Here is a 19,673-nt window from a genome sequence, read left to right on the forward strand (position 1 = left end):
CTTGGTACCTTGAGCTTGGTTATTTTCTTGCAGATGTTTCTGTTGCAATATTTTCAGGATCAGACTCAATAATAATAATAAGAGTTAGAGGTTTAAATATATTTCTCTTTAATTATAATAGGCATTCTATATTCACTGAATATTCACAGATAGAAGCAAAGAAAATGGTGAAGGTGGCTCCTTATATATACAAAGGGTGGAGCCAAGAGTGGGAGTGGTGAATTATGAATACATTAAGAGTCAAAGAATAAGTTAACCCCTGATATCCCATATATACATTATTTACACATTAGGGAATAAGGCATTTACATCTGACAAATCCCCCTCTAAATGCCGGTTCGCTATACAACACCAATTACATTCAGATTCAGGACAATATAAGACATACAATTTGGAAGTTAAGTATTTGTGCTGTTTAGAAGGTAAAGGCTTCGTCAATATGTCTGCTAATTGTTCAGAGGTATCACAATGCACTGCTTTGATAAATCCATCTTGAGACAATTGTCTCACATGCTTAAATTTTATATCTATATGCCTGGATCTTTGTCCAATGGCATCGGATCTAGATATTTCAATGGCTGCTTTATTGTCTTCATGCATAACAAAAGGCAAAGCAGGTTTTTTCCAAACATCTGAAATTAAATCATTAAACCATACAAGGTTATTTGCAGCTTTGGATAAACAAACATATTCCGCTTCTGTGGTTGAAGTGGCTACCAGTTCTTGTTTACCAGTGTACCAGTAAACTGGACAGTCATTTAATAGAAAAATATAACCAGAAGTACTTTTTCTGCATGATATATCTCCAGCCCAATCCGCATCTGCGTAACATGTAAGTTTTGGTTCTTTATTATCACTAGGTTCTAATACTAGGCAAAAGTCTAATGTACTTTTCAGATATCTTAAAATTCTTTTGACAGCTTCCCAGTGATACATTGTTGGTTTGCTAACGTGCCTTGATAATAAATTGAGTGGTAATGCAATATCTGGCCTAGTCCAATTAGATATATAAAGAAGTGAACCTATGACTGATCTATAAAATGTATTATCCTTGAATTCAGGGGAAGATTCATCAGTATTTCTAAGGAAATCAGTTTGCATAGGAGTGTCACAGGGTTTGGCATTGTTTAAATTGCATTTGTTTAGAAGTTCAATAATCTTATCTTTCTGAGTAAGTTTGAATCCCCTTCTAGTTTTGTTAATTTGTACACCAAGGTATTTGTTTACTTTACCTAGAGATTTCAACGAGAAATGTTCATTTAGCTTGTTTACAAAGATTTCTCTTCTCTCTTTGTGTTTTCCTATATATAGAATATCATCTACATAAATCAATACAAATTCAATGTAATCATCACTCTTTTTGACAAAGAAACAGTTATCAGCAGTGGTAGCGTTGAAATCCATGGTCTTAAGTACTTTTACCAAGCAATCGTACCATCTTTTGCCAGATTGCTTTAATCCGTATAAACTCTTGTTCAATAGCCAAATTTCATTTTTATTAGTGTATTGACTGTGAGGTGCTCTTACATATATTTCCTTATCTAGTTTTGCGTGTAGATACGCAGTCTGTATGTCATATTGAAATACATCAAGATTGAGTGCGGATGCTACTACTAGAGCTGTTTTAACACTCTCTGTTCTTACTGTGGGAGAGTACGTGTCAGTATAGTCCTCCGGATATTTTTGTGCATAACCTTGTGCAACCAATCTAGCTTTGTATAGGGTATTGCCTCCTTCTAGGTTTTTAATTTTATAAATCCACCTGGTACCAATAATTGTTTTATCTTTAGGTGCAATCGCAGGTGTGAATACATTTAATCCTTGCAAACTTTCCATCTCTTTTTTCATAGCTAGTTCCCATTTTTCTTTTTCTTCACGAGGGAGTTTTAATACTTCCTCATATGTATTAGGTGTTATTTGTTCACCATCCATATGCATTATGTAATCTCTGTATTTATTTGGTATTTGATTTCTGTTGTTCCTAATAGCTCTTTCAGGTTTGCTATGGTAGTCATGCAAATATCTTGCTTCCTTTTTTGTTAATGTGTCTGTCTTTATTTTGTGTTGACTATTTGTCCATGTTTTGGTTTTGTTTTTATTTTTGTTGATATTTTGATTTTCTATTGTCCCTTCCTCACGAGATTTTGTATCTTTGCATTTATTTGGAAATATTTCATTAAGATGTAATTTAGACCAGTTGGCCTGTTCATGGAACACAGCTGTTCTGGAAACTATAAATTTGTTATTATTATCAATGAATCTGTACCCTTTGGTGCCAGTTTCATATCCCATAAATCTTAGTCTTCTGGATACGTTTTCTCCCTTTCTTCTCAACTGTTTAGGTATGTGTACGTCTGCAGTGACCCCAAATATGTGCATGTGTGCTAATTTTGGTTTCCTATTATACATCACCTCATATGGTGTCTTATTCACAATACTGGACCAGGTTCTATTTTGAGTGTAATTTGAATAATGTAAGGCTTCTGACCAAAATTGTTTGCCTAAACCAGCATCCTCTAATGTGCACCTAATCATGGTTTGTAATGTGGAATTCTTTCTCTCTGCAATCCCGTTCTGGAACGCAGAAAATGGACTAGACGTGTAATGTAGCATTCCTCTATCCTTTAACCATTGGGAGAATTCTTTAGACATGAATTCACATCCCCTATCTGTCATAATTTGTTTTATTCTGATATTATGTTGTGTTTCTATGCGTTTGTAAAATTCCTTAAATTTTTGAAAGGTTTCATCCTTGTGTTTTAATGTGTAAACAAAACCATAGCGACTGTAATCGTCTACTATTGTTAGGAAGTAACGTTTTCTATAAGTGATTGATGGAGTTAATGGGCCAACTAAGTCCATGTGTACTAAGTCAAAAATTTTGTTAGTTGATCTGGTGGATTTTTTTGGCCTGGGACTAGTTTTTAGTTTAGTGGATTTACATACTGAGCATTCCAAATAATTTTCACAATTTTTTATTTTGACACCTTCTGCGTGTTCAGTCATTTTTTGTACTATAGGAAAACTTGCATGTCCTAACTTCCTATGTAAGATGTGAGCACACTCGTCATGAATTGGTTTACCTATTTTTGGTTTCTTCTCATTGTGTGTATCTGTGTGATCATGAGATATTTTACATTCATCATTGTCACTGTTACTAATATTTTCATCATCTGCCTCAATACAATCTTCCATATTTGAATCAATGTTATGTAACCATCTTTCTTTTGTTATCAGATAGGGTAGGCCTCCTTTAATCATCACAGTGCCTACATTTGTTTTATTCTTCTCTAAAGTTGCTTTTCCCTTTGAGAAAACTATATTGATGTCAGAATCTCTGCTTAGTTTTATGGCACTTAGTATGTTATGAGGTATTTCTGGTATTAACAATACCCCCTCTATTTTTCCTAGACCAGGCAAGGTCACATTCCCTCTGCCTAATACTTGAACTTTTTCTTGATTAGCTACCTTTATTACAAACTTATCTTCTGTAAATGAAGACAATATATTTTTGTTATTAGTGGTGTGATTAGTTGCCCCAGAATCAATAAGCCAATTATTGTTCTCATTTTGTTGCGTTTTAGTGCTGTCTTGTTTATTTAGTCCATTCAGTGAACCAGATTTTCTCTCTTTTGAATTTTCTCTGCCCCCTCTACTTTCTCTGTAATTTGGTGGGCTTCTATATTTATGTCTATCTGTGGAAGACTGTCTATAATTGTATTTATTCCTATATTCTGACCTATGTCTTTCCTTTGAAATTTTGGGACAATCTCTTCTATTGTGTTCCCTGGACCCACAATTGTGGCATTTAAAAGTTTCATTATATTTTTCTTGGAAAGCTACCTTCCTAAAAGATTTGTGTTCTGTGTGATTGCTATAACGATTTTTTCTTGAATTGTCTTCTGCTATCAATTTGTTAGACAGACTTTCTATTGATAAATATCCTAGATTGATGGTGTCTAAGTGTGACATAAAACTATCCCATGATGAATCAAGTGAATTGATAATAACACTTTTCATTGTTTGATCTGAAATCACTTCCCCCCTCAAATGCAGCTCAGCTCTTATTTTGTTTAAAGATATTAAATGCTCACTTATGGAAACCCCTGGTTTTACTCTGGAAGAAAAGAAGTCCTTAGACATTCTTGTGGTGGTAGCTACACTATCGCTGTGAAACAAATTAAACATGCATTGAATTATTTCTGAAACAGTTAGATTTGGTTTGATGCTATGATACATTGCAGGAGACACGCTAGATATTATTAAGAAAAATGCCTTATGGTGTAAACAATCTATTTTTAAAGTCCAAGGTCTTCTTGGGGGACTAGTGATAAAAAATAGTAAATTTTCTTTCATAAAGACAACCTGGAGCTGTTGATACCATTCTTGCAAATTAATGCCATCAACCCTAAGTTTTGGGAAGTCACTGGGTAAGTTTCCCACATTATTTTGTCCATTACTTACAACCTGAGGTAGTCCGTGGTCTCGCAAGTGTAGGAAATTGCAAAACGGCATGGGGATGCTCGCGACGAGTCTGCGCGGTTCTCTGGCCAGTTCAAGTCTTTCCGGACCGTCTACGTAGTTTCGCACATGCGCGTTGTTCATTTCTTCTTTGGCGTCGTCGTGGAAGGTTCTCTCCATTGTAGCTCGCTCGCTCCGCTCCTCTTCAGACGAGTCGGTCTCTGGCTCGGTCTTAGGAGTTCTGATGGCGGCGACTGTTCTTCTCTTTCTTTTGGGTGCGTTGGCACTTGCTTCGGTCTGCGGTGTAGGGTGGAATCGACATGGCTCTCTGGGCTCGGGCGTCGTCGCTCTCGAAGTCAGGATGGGAGCGTGCAGGTCTTGAAGTATCGGCTTGTTCGCTTGCTTCTTCGTTGGCGCTTTGGAAATTTTTAATTTTGGCCCAAATGCAGCAAAAAGCGTCTTCATTGCTGACTTTACTTGGGATTTCGTTAAGTCGTCTTCACTTTCTGATTCTGGCTCTTCCGAAGAGTTTGAATCCTCCTTTTCACTTTCGTTGTCTGATAACTTTTTTCGCGCCAGAAATTTTGAACTGAGCATTTTGATTGGCTCTGCTTCGCTCACTTTGGAGGCTTGTTGAAACCAAGATGGCTGCCATTCAAAATTTCGCGCGGGATCACATTTTTTCTTTTTCATAACGACTTTCTCTGTAGTCATATTACTCACAGTTTTTTTGTCTTTGGGTTTCTCTTTAGCGATGTTTTTCTCTCTCGCTGCTCCGCTGTTCTTCAGCATTTCTTGGAGGTTCGCGATGAGGCTTTCATCATTCTTCTGGCTTTTTAATAATTTCAATATCTCTGACCTGAGTTCGTTATTTTCTATTTCGATTTCCTCCTGGCCATCATTTTCATTTATTAATTCTTCTTCTTCAGTGGTGTATTCTTCGGATTCTCTCGAAATCGCGTTTGTGGATTCGTTGATTATTTCTTGTTCAGTTTCTATTTCTTTGCTGTAGGCCCTGGTGTTGGGCCTATCTTTCTTAGACATTTTTAGGTATTTATTGAGTCAATTAACCATCCTCTGCTACCAGCTTGTTGCAATATTTTCAGGATCAGACTCAATAATAATAATAAGAGTTAGAGGTTTAAATATATTTCTCTTTAATTATAATAGGCATTCTATATTCACTGAATATTCACAGATAGAAGCAAAGAAAATGGTGAAGGTGGCTCCTTATATATACAAAGGGTGGAGCCAAGAGTGGGAGTGGTGAATTATGAATACATTAAGAGTCAAAGAATAAGTTAACCCCTGATATCCCATATATACATTATTTACACATTAGGGAATAAGGCATTTACATCTGACAGTTTCATTACCCCAACTAGGTAACATCATCAGTGCTAGTAAGGAGTCGAGTTTGCTCACAACACCCCAATCAAAGAACTGCCAAACAAGCCAACAGTAAACAGCCCAACAAAAGAACTAAGACCACCCCAACCAACTCTGATAGGGCAAGACACAAGAATTTAAACTGAGAGCAAACCCCACTCCTTAGTACCACTAATGATGTTACCTAGTTTGGGTAATGAACCATCTGCAAAAAAACAACCAAGGTCAGAGAGCACGAAGAACCCCACAAGGTTGCAGGGTGTTGTGGGGAAAAATAGGAAGAGGGAGCATGATGTCTCCTCAAGCTCTTCTATAAAATGTGCCATGTAAATATAATAAATAAAAGCAAACAACCATAATTTACCTTAGTGTGGTATGAGGACCCAGTCATTATCAGAAAAACTTTCTCAATTGGAGCAATTGGTACAAATGGAGAGGCATCCCATAGAAGACAAAATAACAACTTTTCCAACTCTTCCCTTGCCACTTGCTACCACTGCAGTAATAAAGTGCAGCTATATTTACTTACTCCATCGTAGCTACTTTAGCTAAATGGCAACACTTAGTCAAGCTAGATCAATCTTAAAAAGCAATGCAAAATGCAGCCTGCTTAGTACAGTACTTGAATGGAAGATCATTCCAGGACTGTAGGCTATAAAGGATAATTAAAAATCCTAAAAATATGGGATTAGAAACCATTTCTGGATCACTGCTAAGAAAACTGCATTAATATGTGCAAGATATCATTAGAAGGTCATCAAACACTATACATTTACTATACATTGTGGTTAAGGATATTGACTTGGGCAAATAATCTCTAATGCATAGTATTGTATAAGGTGATCTGATAGCTCTTCTTCTCAGAAACTGCAGGAACCTCTCAGAAGAAGTCAACACTGAGAAATGTTTTTGAGCCTAGGGCAGAATAGGTTGCCAAGTTACCCTGAGTGAGATATGGAAGGGCCTCTGCAAATGCCTAAAGGCACATGTGTGATTGTAATGGGAATAGACAAGCCCAGCCCAGAGTGGACAAAAGAAGGGAAAATGTCTTTAATGGTTTTGACAGTCTGCTGCAATATGTTTTCTGTGTGTTCATTTGCACAGAGACAGAGGAATCAAGACTACAGCCACAAAGTGCTCTTGTAAGGAGATCGTAGGAACTTGGATAGGAAACATTTTTTAGAATCCATTCATATCCATGCTGTCTTGACCAGCAATTTTGTCATACAGTCATATTTTCCTTAACAACTCCATAAAGGCCATTCAAATTCTACCCAAGATTTTTGATTTGAGATTACTTGCAAATTATAGTCATCTTTCAGACTCAAAGCACAAAAAAATAATATTTCTTTGTCCTCCCTGCTACACTATTGATTATAATAACCAAATATGGAACATGTACCTCCATGAATATAAAAATATTCTCCTATGAATATGTGGCTAAATAGAATTAGATTGCAAATGGTCCCTACAGTTTATTAATCGCTACATTTGTTCTTAGTCACTGAAAATCATTGTACATTACGAAGAGTAGAACTTGTAAATTCAATCCTTTTAAGAATTAAGATAATCTGGAGTTGAGCCTGACTGGATATCTACCAGTGAGAGGAATTTTATTGAAGGCATTGTATGAAAGATTGAGTTAGAGGGAGGCCTCTGGTCGGCTTGTAACACTGAGCGCTTTGCAGAAGTGACTCAGATCTTAGGGAGCCCTATGACTGATTGTTGTTTGAATGAGTAAGTTTTGTGTGGGCCTGGATATGGACCAATTGGAGCAGGGCAGAAGAGAAGTCTCTGGAAGGATGAGGGGGGCTATACCATCTCTATTGTGATGGGTAGGGTGAGATATGATAGAAGAGAGGAATTTGGCTGTTCTCAAGAACTGCACTAAACTCCTGACTATGGTCAGAGTTAGCCTGCAATACTGTATTCTAACCACTGCGCCACCATGGCTCCTACTGGGTTACAATCCTATAATTAATAAGCCCGACGCTAAGGATCATTTGGGACTGTTGCTACTCTAGCAAACTTTCTGCCAGAGATCCTTGACTCAATGGTTGGGTTGGTCGTGGAGTTTCCAGGCCTATCACCTAGGACAGGGGTGTCAAACTTGTGGTGTCACGGCATCGTCACGTGATGTATCGGGACTTTCTTGCCCTTCATTAAACTGGATGTGGGTGTGGCCAGCGCATAATGCATCTGGTCCGCAGGTCGCGAGTTTGACAGCCCTGACCTAGGATAACTTCAACTTGCCTTCCTGGGGGGTGGGGTCTTCTATTCACAATACCTTTTCCTCCAAAATGTTATTTTTCCTTATATAAGGAGTTTGTTTTGGAATGAAGGATTATTCAACAACTCAGTTTGCCTTGCAGCTAAAAGTATTACATCTCAGAAGAAGCTTTGCCAAAGATTAATATATGAATATTGACATGCCCCACTGATTCCTGGGTGGGTGGGGAACATGACATAACTCCTTGAGCAACACTAGCAAAATTAAACTCTTGTAAGTTTTTTAGGTGTACAATATTCCCAGAATGTAAAACCAAGTCCACAATCATAAGCAAATCTAACTTCTTGAAGAGTTAAACTTCAAGAAGTAGGTGACTTGATTAAAGATTGTTGGGGAAGGATCAGCAGTGCCACTTATGCTCTTTACGCAGCAGGAGACTCAGCAGTGACCAACTAGTGCACCTGTTCCTCCCACAATCCTACTGCTCTGGGGTTGTTAGCAATGGTTGCCAGGGAGGTCCATGGAGAGTTACAGAAGGTTTACAATGGATCAAGGAAGGCCTAGAGTGTTCAAGGTTATTGCTGGAGTTATAAGTAGCTGTTCATTTTCATACCACTTGTCTATTTCTCTCTTTCATACATGCCTGCGCACATTCTTATCCTCTAGTTCTCTTCAGAGCTGTATTTAAAGGTCAGAATCTTTGGATATGTAAATTAGACACAATATAAAAAAATACTCTTACATTCTGACTCATGCAGCATTTAGTGGAATAATGCTAAGCAGAGATTACTGGTAAAAACTAATTATACCATAAGAAGATGTAATAGTACATGGCAAAAACCTTGGGAGACAGGAAGAAGAGACATAGTCAAGAGAACAGTCAGATAACTTGCAGCAGAAATGTGGGCAGGGCAGGCAGCTTAGGGAAAGCGACCCTCCATAGCTTCTTGGGACTTAAAGGGAATGGGGAGGGGGAGAAATGTACTTTCAGACAAGGCTGACATAAGGCAAGAGAGGATAAGGATATGTTATAGACATACACAGATGTTCTGAATTGCATGGTTCAGAAGTGGTTGCACAAATGATGGATGGAAATATTCCTGCTGTCTCTGTCCTCCCGGAAGTTCTGCTCCACCTTCATACACTTAAGGATCACTATATTACATGAACCCATATGCATAGATCCATATAGCAGAGATGCACAACATCTAGTCCTTGGGCTGTAAGTGCTCAGCCCAGCACCTTGAGTTTAGCTTCTAGAGTTTCCAAACATAGACTTGACTTGAAGGATTTTAAGAGAGAAGGGAGAAAGGTACTACCAGTGTTATCTACACTTGGCAATATTGTATTAAGATTGCCTTACTATATATATTCATTCATACTTAATTCTAATTCTGTTATCTTAAATCAAAATTTATTTTTTGTTCTTTATTTTTTTTTCTTTACTGACCTAATTTTTCCTATAGCTTTACTGAGAAATTAGCCCTAAATGAATACCTTATATGCTAATTTACATTTTATAGCTTGAAGTAGGAAGAGTAGAGCTTGGATGTACCAAGCCCAACATTTTAGTTTATGTATGTGTTGATCTTTCAACAGACAGAATTTTCATAAAATCATAGGGTTGGATGGGACTTTGAAAGCCTAGTCCAACCTCCTTCCCAGTGCAAGAATTCATGGACCATCCCAGACAAATGGCTGTCTAACATCTGTCTGAAAATCTCCAGTGATACAGCATCTATCTGCTAATATAGAATGCTCAGACACCATAAACCCTCCGAAAGCCCTCTAAAACATAAACAAAATTCAGCCCTTTTCCCAGTATCATCAATGCCTCAACCACGGCCCTCCAGGACACTAAAAGAACAAGAAACATGGAAAAGTGGCAATAAGTATTTCTAAGGTGTGGCTAAGTATTTTTAATCAGCACAGGGTCCTTAATGAATCATCTTTCGCTTTAATTTTCATTTGCACCCTATCGATTTTGAGGGAACACACTATATAGTGTGTGACCATAATTTTCTTAATGAAGAGGGAAAATCAATTCTGCCCCTTCCAACATTTCAAAATTAAATTAGGAACATTTGTGTACTTGAAACATCACCCAAGACTAATACACAACATGGTGTCCTTCCTCCCTTGTTATCACATTGATTGTTTCCCATTGTATTCATTTATCCAGAACTGCCTTGTGTAGGCGATATTGTAGAGAGCTAACACAAACGGTCTTATTCTCCACCACACTTTTGCCCTTTTCTTATGTGTGTTGCACGTAAAAAAAGGCAGAGCTTCGATCACCCTGTCATGACTGCCATCTTGATTTTTGTTTACCAGACCATGGTAAACAAAGACCACAGACCATGTAGACACCTCTGAAAAGGTGTGGGACTCCATATTTATCTCCTCAGATGCATTAGATACTTGTCAGAAACCTACTGCTGTCTTCTTCATAGGTTTAAATTGTATATGCACTGGATATAAGACTTACAGCAAAAGATCATGCAAAAGACCAACAATGTAACCAGCATAAGAACTTTCCTAGCAGGATATCAGACTATTTATTCATCAAGGTCCAAAGTGCCCACTCTGATTGGCAGCTTCTTCCCAGGAGGACTAGGCAGAGAAACCTGTCACTTTACCTGTTTTAGGATCCTTTTAACAAGAAAGAACTTCAGCAGAACCCCAAAGCATCTGCACACAGTGTTTATGTTTTACCACTACTCTCCAACCCTATAATGAGAACAAAAATGGAAAAAAAAAACCAGGTAATAATTTCCTAAATAAAGATTCAGGAAATAGGGTTTCTCCTGAAAAATATGACATGACTTTGGCAAAAACAATGCTTTACATTTATTAGGAAAGGCACTGGAGCAAGATACTCTGCTGGAACTAATTCTAACCAACAGGGAGACATTGGTCAAAGAAGTGAAGGTTACTGGAACCCTGAGAAAATATGGCCATGTTAATTTTGTCTTTCAGTTTCATGATATCGACAGAAAAAAAACAGAGGAGAGTCAGACTTGAATACTAGATTTCAGAACAATGGATTGTGATGAACTCAAATAAAAGTTAATAGAATAGAATAGAATAGAATAGAATAGAATAGAATAGAATAGAATAGAATAGAATAGAATAGAATAGAATTTTTATTGGCCAAGTGTGATTGGACACACAAGGAATTTGTCTTGGTGCATATGCTCTCAGTATATATAAAAGAAAAGATACGTTCATCAAGAATCATAAGGTACAACACTTAATGATAGTCATAGGTTACAAATAAGCAGTTAGGAAATAATATAAATATAAATCGTAAGGATACCAGCAACAAGGTTACAGTCATACAGTCATAAGTGGGAGGAGATGGGTGAGTTAGGCTGGATCCAAGAGTTTTACATCTTGAGGAAGAAAACTGTCCAAGATGGATAAGAAATCCTGTGATATTGAAAGTACAACTGCATGTAATTCCTACCCCCCAAAAAATAGAAGACATCTAGAAAGACCAATCTGGATATGTACAGAGCTTTCTAAAGTGTTACAAAAAAAGAGTGATATGTTTAGGAAATGGAAAGAGAGAAGGCAGTCATCAGAAACTGTGAAAATTATGTCAGATGAAAGTGCAAGAAGGATCTGAAGCTTGCAACAAATGCTCAAAAGAACAAAGAACAAATAAGTTTTTGGGAGATATTTCAGAAACAAAAGAAAAGGCAAAGAGACTGTAGGCTAGTTGCAAGGAGAAATGGGTAAATTGATAAAAGCTGTTGGTGAGAAGACAGAACCTCTTAATTTGCATTTTCCTTCTAAGGTATTTTCTCTCAGAAAAGAAATTAAGTCCCAACTGGCCACGGTTGTCCCACAATTAGATGGAGAAGGAAATGGAAACTCAAGATTCAGAAGGAGAGGTTAAACCATGTCAATGAATTCCAGTCTCTAGGGTAAGATGAATTATATCCTAGAATACTGAAAGTGATCACAGAACAGTAATTATTTATTAAATTTAATAAATAAATAATTTGAGAATTTTGGCAGAACTGAGAAATCTGGGAAAACTAAGAGGAGGTCAAATATTATCCCTACTTTTAAGAAAGGGAAGAAGGACCGAGAAATTATAAACTGTCATCTTAAAGTCTATACCAGGTAAGGTCCACAAGCAGATTTTGAAACTGCTTATTTCTGAGCAACTGGATAGGAATGCAACAATTAACAAGAACATAGGTTATTTTAAATTGGTCATGACAAGTAAATTTATCTCTTTTTTGATAGAGTTATTAGTTCATTAGTTTTGGGAAAATGTCACGGACATAGTTTATCCTGACCTTAGCAAAGCATTTGATGAAGTCTCTCACGATATTCTCATTAATAAAATGGTAAAATATGATCTAGAATGTTATGTACATCTATTGGACAGATTCATAACAAGTTGGATATCTGCACCCAGTATTCATCAAAGGATTTACATCAACTGGAAGAGAACTGCCTTAGCAGTAGTACATGTGAAAAGGATGTACTGTATGTGCTCTAATAGATCATACAATGAATATGAGGCAACAGTGTATTGCAGCTGCTGAAAAAGGGAAAAATATGTTTTGAGGTATTAACAAGAATAGAGAGTTCTGGAAATTCCAATTCCTGGAAATTGTCCATTTATGTTTATGTCAAGCCCAAAAATCAAGAATGACAATGTTAATTCTTCCAAGCTGAGTTATTTATTATTTTCACACCTCTAGACCAAATCTTGAGAAACTGAATCATTGTATTACCTGCATCTACCACATACTCTGAGAACTGTTAGGGAGGAATTATCTTCACGCCCTTTCTCTCACACAAATTATCTGAACTGAGTTGTCTCTTATTGTTTCCCTCCCTCCTGGAAATCCATTTTACTACAATCCATCACAGCTGCTTTAATCAAGTCCCAATGCTCGAACCTAGTTTTTGATACTGTAGACCAAAATAGACTTTTATAAAGTAGAACAAGATAAAAGGAGTGCTTCCAGAGCAATGAGATGGCTAGAAAACTAGTTTTATGAGGAGCAGTTAAAAGAACTGAATATGTTTAGCTTGCAAAAGAAAAGATCAAAAGGAGATATAATCACAGTCTTTTGTCATCTAAAAGAAGAAATGGATTTCTTCTGTCATCAGAACAGGCAGGTGTAGCATGTTGAAATGACAGAGAAGTAGATGAAGGTTAGATATCATGAAGAATTTCCTGTGAGAATTGTCAATAGGTTTCCACATCAAAATGTATGTTTCTCTTCACAGAAGGTTTTCAAGCAAAGCCTAGCGAACCATTTGTCTAAAACCTTTAGTAGTTCCTGTATCAAGCATGGGGTTAGGCTAGATGATCGCTGGGATTCCTTCCGCTATGATTATGTGATTTTATCATTTTAAGTAGCTAGGCATACTAGTTGATACAGTAAAACAATATATACAGATTATAATGTTTAGTTAGTACTACTGTCAATCTTGACAATGTTTATGGGACAGATACAGTTTTACCATGCTGAATTATAAAATGATTCCAATAATGAAATGTCAATAAACATAAACATGACTTATTTTTACATATTTGAAAAAAAGTATGTTAGAAAAAAACTGACAACATACATTTGCATTTTAACTCAAGCCGTAACTTGCAGTAAAGAAAGAGATTAAGAGCTGGGGCATTCATTCTGAACTAACATTCAGAAAAAATATAGAAAAAGTATCTGGTCCAGCTGGTAATGTAAATGTAGAAGAACTTACTTGCTTTTTCTGTTCTTTTATATGCTAGTATTTTTTCTAACTCCTCTGTGTCTGTTGCCTGATATCAGTCCTGATTTGCTAATAAAACAGTTTTGTTACTTGATAAGTCACATGATGAACTGAAGCCCAATGATGTGAACAAGTTATTAACACTTCAAGGCTGACCCTGCCTTATTTCCCAGAATGCTTCTGGTGTTCTTATTGATTGGATGTATGTCTCTTTTTGTCATCTGGGAATTAACAATGTGATGTTTTATTTGACCATTTATCTCTTTAGCCAAAGTATTGCAATCTCTTGACCTTTTAAAATGTTTACGACAAGGTGTTTGCTGTGAATTGCTGATATAAACAACAGAAAACTGCAGCATTAGACCAGGTATCTATAATGTTATTTTTGAAAACTGAAAAGAGCATATTGCACCCAAGAAAATTTCATGAAAAAAGATTGTTGTTGGGTTTTTTTGCCAAAAATGGGCAGACATAGATGTAATACATTTTAATGTGATATTTTTTCAACTTGTAGCCTACTCTTCAAATTTCAGGGCAGTAGTGTGTGTGTATATATATATGGTATAACTTAACCCATAATTTTTAGACTAAATCTGTCTGGTAAATTTATTTTCTGGATCTTACTTTTAATATCATGTACTAATTTCATAGTACGGGTTTAATGCAGCTAGCAGAATTCCCTTTTGTACCTTAATTTAATTATTTCAGAATGTGAACAGACATTTGTTCTACATGTAGGTACCCTAATACAGGGGTCCCCAACCCCCAGTCCATGGACTGGCATCGACCTGTGGCATGCCAGAAACTGAGCCGTACAAACAAGTGAAGCCCCATCCATGGCATGGAGGCAGCATGTGAAACCACACCCCCTCTGACCCATGGAAAAACTGGTTCCTGGTGCCGAAAAGGTTGGGGCCCAACGCCCTACTATGTATTGCATTTCCCAAATCCTACATTGTTGATATTGCTGAAGGGTTACAGAGAGAATACTAGGCAAGAGAGAACTAGTGGTTAAGATACTTCACTTTTTTTCTTTTACATTTACCAATTCTCCACTTAAAAACATCTGAATACCTATGAAAAGATGGAAAAATTACAAATAATATATTGCAAAGGTATTTTCATTCCATCTAATTTAAGATATGGGTAATGTTAAATAATGATAATAAAAAACAACCACAGATGGGAACTTCCCTTTTTCTCTCTGCAAATGTCCCACATTAGTTTTATGAAGTGATTAGATTATTTGGAATCATACTGCATCTGTTAAAACTAATTAATAGGGAGTCAGCTTTAATCAGTAAGGCTGCAAGTGAAAGCATACTTTAAATTTCATTCGAAAATGATTTAATGCACTATAACAGGGAATTTGAAGCATTTCTAAATATAAGTTTTGTCCTTCAGTGAATAATGGGTTATGTTTACTAAAATGTATATTGATTTTGTAACCAGAATTTTTAGTATATTCAAAACTAAATGAATGTATTATTGCTTTAAAAAATAATTAATTTATTCACAACATTTGTGAAAGTTTGGTTAAGCATATGAATTTGTTGAATGGCTTCATGGTCGATCAAAGATACAAAACCACCATTTAGTCCATGCTGGTACCAGAAAAAACAGACAAAAAAAAAAAAGGATAGAAATCATTAGAAAGTCTACAAAGAGTGATATATTGGACAGAATTTTTCAACAAATAGAGGCAATATCCTATGTTAATAAAGGAATCCTGCTTGCCCAGCTCATTTAATGTGTGCCTTGGTTGCTTATAGCAGTCCCCTCGCTACTTAATTTCACACATCAATATGCTTGTAAAGCAAAAAGCACAACTCTCAAAATACATCTTTTCAAATACAAGACCTTGGCATAGACATACAAAAGTGCAGAGGAGCAAGACTGTGATATTGTTACAGTACTGCAGGAGGTGACCAACCGAGTCAGACTCAAACCACAGATATTCTTACACCAATAATTACTGCTGAAATTCTCACTACACTGTAATGGAGCCTCTTCTCTTTTTTGTTTGTAGTATTTCTATTAATTTGTGTAAAACAGCCAATCATATTATCACATCAGGAATATGATGTGATAACGTGATCACAAGTCATTTCCATATCACATTAGGAAAGAACATCTTATTATTTTAGATGCCTTAATAGGTTTTTAAGAAGGAATCATAGCTCCTGTGCTCTGGTGTTTTATGTAACCTAGGACTGGGTCATTAATCTTGAATGGACTGAAAAATGTATATTTAAAAACCTTGTTGAGAAGCCATTCCATCTGCTGCAAGCCTTTATGGAACCATTAAATGGCCCTTCTTTTGGCACATAAAGAAAGTTACAGTTTTAACAGAGGATGATCATAAACTTGGCAAAGCAAAGTGTGTATCATTAAATAATGATAATTTTGAAAAACCTTCTGGATGAACAAAGATTTTCTTTGCCTTATCAAAAGAGCAGCTCTGTGTGGCTTGCCCTGCTGTTTCTTTCCCATACTTGTTCATGTTCAGTGTACGCTTTCTGGTTATTTTTCAAGGTCTGGCTTTGAGAGATTAGGCTAGGGGCGCACTGCTTCAGTCACATCTGCTGCTTTCCTGGAGGTCAATCACACTGTTCTCCATTCAGGACCAGAAGTATAACAGAGGCCTTACAAAGGAAAACAATTATTCCAATTGAAGATGCATCGATCCACGTCCTGTGGCAGTTTGAGGATAGGATGGCTTTTGTGGAAGGGGGTGGGGAGAGGAGGAAGAGAGATCAATTCCAAGGGTTGCTGAATCAGTAGAGAAACTCAAGTTGCTCGATCAGTCTTTTTGTCCAAAAATGTGGCTAAAGCTTTGCAAAACAGCTTGGAAAATAGCACTATTATCTGGAGTGACATAACAGTGAAAAAGGAAGAAGGATCAGCTAGTATCATCTCTGCTTAAACTGAAACATGTCAGAGTTCAAAAATCAGAAAGTTGAATGGTTTCTTATGCATCATTTAGTTAGAATTTATTTCAGGCACATGTTCTTTTCTTGGATGCACTTTTACCAAAAGTGTGGTTGCATATGGTTCTTTTTCGAAGTGGTCTGTTACCACTTCGAAATACAACCAAAAGTGTGGTTGCATATGGTTGTATTTTGAAGTGGTCTGTTGGTGTCCAATTTCCTTGAAAAAATATTTGATATCAAATATTCAGTATTCATGGAATATTTGGAGAATGAATATAAAAATTTGTAGAAAATCTTAGGGAGTAAAAATATGTAGTTCTGGAAGACTGTCAGTTGCACTGCAGAAGTTTCCAATTGGATGAACACTTCAGGAACAAGCAGGCAGGCAGCCTTTCAGATGGAGTCCTTGGCTGTTTTTTAAAGTTTTTCCCCATCTGAAGCGCCTGGAAATTATGAAGTCAGTAGGGGGTTCCATCCATTCCAACCAGAAATACATTCACTTTTGCTTCCATGTGCTCATGGCTCTGTTTGGGGGCTAAATAAAATATGAGATAGCAGATATATAACACATATTCACTTTCATCCATGTGATCCTATCATAGCTGCTTGTTGTATTTATGTATTTTAACCTAACCCACACTTCTATATTTATGTGAAGCATGAATAAAATGTACTTTATTTGGGCGTGTGCCAACTCTGTAAGTCAGTATGCATATATGTATGTATGTATGTATGTATGTATGTATGTATGTTTGTATGTATGTGTATGTGTATGTGTATGTGTATGTATGTATGTTATTATTATTATTAAATGTAGAAGCCACTCAATTCCATATAATTCTAAATGGCTTTCATTTTAAGAGTAATGAACAATAAAACAAGAGAAAAAGATCATGCATGTCCAAAAGGAGCAAACACACAGCACTCCAAAGAATAGCCAACTGAGATTCAACTGCTACACCACCCCAGACCTGGGAGCAAGCTAAGTTTTCAAAGACTTATGGAATATCACTGAGGTGAGAACCCTCTCAAGATGTGCTGTTACAGAGAACAGGCACTGCAACAGAGAGTTTGCCCTGCAAAATCTGCTTCTTTATGCACCATGCTTACCCAATTCATATAAAGAAACGATCAGAGCAACCACAATCTTTGTTTATCAGTCAATTTGTCATAGAACCTGATGCTGATTAGGATTGAGGAGTGACTGGCTGAAGGTTACCCAGTTGGCTTCAGTGTCTGAAGGAGTGGAAATTGGGTGTGTTATACCACACTGGCTCTTAGACAACATGTATAAATACAAATGTTCACTTCTTTTTTAGAATATTTCCATTTTCCATGCTATCTGGAATTCTGTAAGTTATAGTCCTAACTTCTTGAAGGACAACATCTTCCAGAAAGCAGCTCTATCACTTATCAGAGTACAGGTGCCAAGATAGGAATGGATGATAACATAGCAAAATTATGATCTGCCTTGGTCTGTTGACACTACATTAGCCCTGCCTATAGAACCAATGATTTATAATGCTTTAATTCAATGGAATTTCATTTTAATGTATGCCGATTAGTGTACATTTAAAGTGGCAATAAAGTTATTCTAAATTCTAAGTCTAAATCTAAATTATAGCTGCCAAGAAAAAAAAAAGAAGAGTTTCAAGAAAAAATGAGAAAGAAATGTTGAGTATTACTTGTCGGAAAGAGTTGCAAAAATTTCAGTGAAAGACACAAAAGATAGTAAAATATGTTTGAATTAAAAGATTTTATTCACTTATGGCAGAGGGACATGGCTCCAAGTTTTACATACGCAATTGTTTTAAAGATAATTTAAAACAAAAGACATATTCAAGACTATTCCACTGTTTCTATAGCTTCATGTCTTTGTTCATTTCAAATGTTAGTTATCCTTTAGGAAAAAAATTAATAGTCAACAATACTGCAGGCAAAAGGTTTATCATCCATTCTCTTCATAAACCTTTTAATAGAAATTAGTTTGGGAAACCTCTAATCTATACTTGCTGCCAAGGAAGGTAGAAAAAAGAAACCATGTTCATCTTCATAACAATCCATATGTACTTCACCATGAGAGATAATTAAAAATGTATTCAATTTTATCTCTTGATGAAACACACATAAGATAAAATAACAATAAATAGAAAACAGCATCACATTGAATTTTCTGATGCCAAGATGAATTTCAACTACTTTATTTTTGTGGAAAAGATATTTTAAAAATGGGCAAGAAAAAACTCCCTTGGCCTAAAGAAGTAAATAATATGCTTATGCATATATAATATGGGACAAGCAGAAGGGCTTTTTAATGGTGATCATAGCTGTTAGTGAATGATGTATTAGTTAAAGAATGCATGCATTTGGGCCTCCAATGACAATAATCAATTATCTATCTGCTCCTTAAGAGGGAGAATGAGATCCAGCAAGCTACCTATTGGCTAAATCTAGAAACTATTCATTTCCATATTCAGCCTCAGTTTATCAGTCTCGTCTCATTTATTGCTATATCCAACTATTGATTATGGCCTGTACCACACCTACTGATTAAGGTGTGACAGAGAAATAAAGATAGGGGTCACCAACATCATGACAGACTTGTGCTTCAAATCTTCTCCCAACAAATAGTGTCCCATATATCAAAGAATGGAAGGAATATGCTACAATGTAAATTCCATAATGTGTAATATTTTTATCTTTCAATTTTAGGACATAAATGTTTAACATATGATTTCTGATTCCATATATATGCCCTGTTTCCTCCAAAATAAGACATCCCCTGATAATAAGCCCAAATTGGGCTTTTGAGCACATGGCAATAAGGCCAAGCGCTTATTTCAGGGTTCAAAAAAAATATAAGATGGGGTCTTATTTTCGGGGAAACACGATATATATACTGCAACTGC

Source organism: Pantherophis guttatus, chromosome 1, assembly GCF_059756535.1.
Source record: "Pantherophis guttatus breed Tessera chromosome 1, ASM5975653v1, whole genome shotgun sequence".
In the NCBI taxonomy this organism is placed as follows: Eukaryota; Metazoa; Chordata; class Lepidosauria; order Squamata; family Colubridae; genus Pantherophis; species Pantherophis guttatus.